The sequence below is a fragment of the Colobus angolensis genome, unplaced genomic scaffold, assembly GCF_000951035.1.
Source record: "Colobus angolensis palliatus isolate OR3802 unplaced genomic scaffold, Cang.pa_1.0 Scaffold96, whole genome shotgun sequence".
NCBI lineage: Eukaryota > Metazoa > Chordata > Mammalia > Primates > Cercopithecidae > Colobus > Colobus angolensis.
The window spans coordinates 2620791-2624635 of record NW_012123598.1 but is presented as its reverse complement, the minus strand read 5'-3'; positions in this window follow the sequence as shown (position 1 = coordinate 2624635).

Below are 3845 nucleotides of genomic sequence, written 5' to 3'. Positions count from 1 at the left end.
CACCGCCCCAGGGATCTCCCGGCCCCCGCCCGGCGCGCTGACGTCACGGCGCTGCCCCAGGGTGTGCTGGGCAGGTCGCGGGGAGCGCCGGGAAATGGAGTCCATAAGCGGAAGTCTCCCCTGGCCACTTTCAGGAGTCGCTGTGCCCCGATGCACACTGGGAAGTCCGCAGCTCCGAGGTGCCCAGTGGAAATCACCGGATGAGGGCCTCCTCCGGGGAATGCTGGGAAATGGAGTCTACAGACCGGAGGGGTGCCCCACGGCACACTAGGAAGCGTAGAGTACCGGGTAAAGGGGACGAAAAGCAGGCTGCCTCGGGGCAGTTAGGAAATCGACTGGACAGCCGCGTGGGAGGGAGTGCGGGGAGAGGCAGGGTTGTTTTGTTATTGTTGTTTTATTTTGTTTTGTTTGTTTTGAGACGGAGTCTCGCTCTGTCTCCACTCTGGAGTTCAGTGGCGCGATATCCACTCACTGCAACCTTCGCTTCCCAGGTTCAAGCAATTCTTCTGCCTCAGCCCCCAGTGTAGCTGAGGTTACAGGCGCCCGCCACCACGCCCTGCTAATTTTTATATTTTTAGTAAAGACGGAATTTCATCATGTTGGCCAGGATGGTCTCGATCTCTTGACCTCGTGATCCGCCCGCCTCGGCCTGTAATCCTGCTGGGATGTCGGGCCTGAGCCTCCACGCCCGGCTGGGTTTTATTTATTTTGGGTTTTTTCCTGACCCCTTAACTCGAAATGAGCTCCAAGAGGGCAGGGACTTTTGTCTTCTGTGCACTACTTGTCCTCGGTTCGTAGAACAGAACCTGAGAGTACGTGATTGCAAATATTTTTGGAATGAATGAATGAATGGGTTCACCAGGGCACCATGGGAAACTGAGTCCACAACCCAGAAGCCGTGAAAGACAGTCCATTTCCAAGCTTCCCTGGGTGACCTCCCAGGGCATGCTGGGAAATGAAATTTGCGGGGCAAAGGTCAGGACCACGATCCTAGGGCACTCTGGGAAATGTAGCCCACAGGGCCACACCCCTAAAAGCACAGCGGGTGGAAGGCATCTCGGGCTCCGAGCAGAAGTCCACAGTCCCTAATGGTAATCCCTGAACCACACGGAGGAAAGGAACCCAACAGGGACAGGGCTCCCAGAGCCTTTACTGGTCCGCGTTTCTCCTGCGCCCACCCGGACCTCCCGCGACCCGTCCAGGCCCCGGCGCGCTCCCAAGGCATGCTGGGATTGGTGGTCCCGGGCGAGGAATTCCAGCAGGTGGGGGGCGAATCACCTTATATCGGGCCCAAGCGATGATCACACCTTAATCTTCACCTTACGGATCCCGCGCCTAACTCCAAATTGGGAAGGTGGCTGGCGCTTTGAGACAAGAAGAGACCCACCAAAATCACACAGAATTGGGCCAAAATCCAGACACTGTTTCCCAAGCGCTGTGGGAGTTTCCCACCCACTCTGAAGTCCTTGGGTTTGCGCGGAGAAGTAAACTGCATCCCACGAGGCCCGTTTCTTTCTCTCTTTTTCTTTTTTTTTCTTTTTTTGGTTGTTGTTGTTATGAAAATTTTTGTGGTTTTATTGTATCATGAGGCACTGAAACATTCGAACAACTCAGTGTCTGGGTGGTGAGGCAGCTGCTTTCTCCGCTTTCTTTGGGTTACTAGAGCAATTTGTCAGATTTTTTTTTCTTTTCTTTTCTTTTTTGGGACAGAGTCTTGCTCTGTCGCCCAGGCTGGAGTGCAGTGGCGCAATGTCGGCTCACTGCAAGCTCCACCTCCTGAGTTCAAGGGAGTCTCCTGCCTCAGCCTCCCAAGTAGCTGCTATTATAGGCGTGCTCCACCACACCCGGCTAACTTTTATGTATTTTTTAGTAGAGACGGGGCTTCACCATGTTGGCCAAGATGGTCTCGAACTCCTGACCTCGTGAACCGACTGCCTCGGCCTCCCAAAGTGCTGGGATTACAGGCGTGAGCCACTGCGCCTGGCCAGATTTGTTCTTCTGAAAAAAGGACAACCTTTTGCATTAAGTCTTTCCAAGGCATGCGCTGGTACAACACAAACTTCTCCCATCAGGTGCAGCTAGTCTAGTGTCCAGACATCACACACAACACCTCGGTGGCAGCAGCTCATTGTGCCCTCTCCCGCCGCGGCCCTGCTCATTTGTGCATCATATCTGGAGCAGTGGAATAGTTCTGGAAAGAGGAGGGAGGAGGAGGCAGCGCGAGGGCCGGGTGGAGAGGAGGTCAGCTGAAGTCACACCTGCAATGCCAGTACTTTGGGAGGCTCAGGTGGGTGGATCACGAGGTCAGGAGTTCGAGACCAGCCTGGCCAACATAGTGAAACCCCATCTCTACTAAAAATACAAAAATTAGCCAGGTGTGGTGCATGTGCCTGTACCCAGCTGCTTGGGAGGCTGAGGCAGGAGAATTGCTTGAACCTGGGAGGCAGAGGTTGCAGTGAGCTGAGAACACACCTCTGCACTGCAGCCTGGGTGACAGAGTGAGACTCCTTCTCAAAAAAAAAAAAAAATGGGTATGGCTTGACCCCAAGAACCTGGTATGACCTCCATGAACCTGGTCTGACCTCCAAGAACCTGGGTTCTTGTTCTTGGGAAGCAAGTATGTTCCATGTGCAGGATCTATATATTTGTGCTGTGTAACAAAAAGGGTGGACTGTGTCAGAGACTGCTAATGTCTGCCCACAGCTATCGTCTCCATCCTCAATAGTAGAATGGAAATCTTATTTGGAATAGTAAAGCACCCAGCTAGCTAAAGCGCAACGTGGAGACCCAGTCTCCTTTGCAATGAGAGGAAGCCAATGACATGGAAATGAACATTGTTGGGCGGGGCTCCCAGAAAGGCTTCGTCGAGGCGGGGTGCAGGGACTCGCGCCTAGAATCCCAGCACTTTGGGAGGCCGAGGTGGATGGATCACAAGGTCAGGAGTTCGAGACCAGCCTGGCCAACATGGTGAAATCCCATCTCTACTAAAAATACAAAAAGTAGCCGGGTGTGGTGGCGCATGCCTGTGGTCCCAGCTACTCAGGAGGCTGAGGCAGGAGAATCGCTTGAATGGAGGAGGCAGAGGTTGCAGTGAGCCAAGATCTTGCCACAGCACTCCAGCCTGGGAGACAGAGCAAGACTCGATCTAAAAAAAAAAAAAAAGGAAAAGAAAAGCTTCATCAAAGGGGCTGATTCAGCTGAAGGCTGCACATTTTTGGTCTTCTCTCCTGCCCTCCTCCTTCTTAGAAAGTGGATGTGATGGCTGCAGCTCGAGAAATCGTGCTGTGCTCATCAAGTGACCGTATAGCTGGAAGTAGCACAGAAAGGCAGAAGAAGACTTATTTATTTATTGATTGATTGATTTTTGAGACAGGGTTTTGCTCTGTCACCCAGGCTGGAGTGCAGTGGTGTGATCATAACTTACTGAAGCCTCCAACTCCCGGGCTCAAGCCGTCCTCCTGTGTCAGTCTCCCAAGTAGCTAGGACTACAGGTGCACACCACCGCATCTGGCTAAGTTTTTGTATTTTTTGGTAGGGATGGTGTCTCATTATGTTGCCTATGCTGGTCTCGAATTCCTGGCCTCAGGCAATACCCTCACCTCGGCCTCCCAAAGTGCTGGGATTACAGGTATAAGCCCACATCCCAGGCCAGAAGCTCAATTCCTTTTTTCTTTTTTTTTTTTTTGAGATAGAGTCTCACTGTGTCGCCCAGGCTGGAGCACAGTGGCATGATCTTGGCTCATTGCAAGCTCCACCTCCCGAGTTCACATTATTCTCCTGCCTCAGCCTCCTGAGTAGCTGGGACTACAGGTACCCGCCACCACACCCAGCTACTTTTTTTTTTT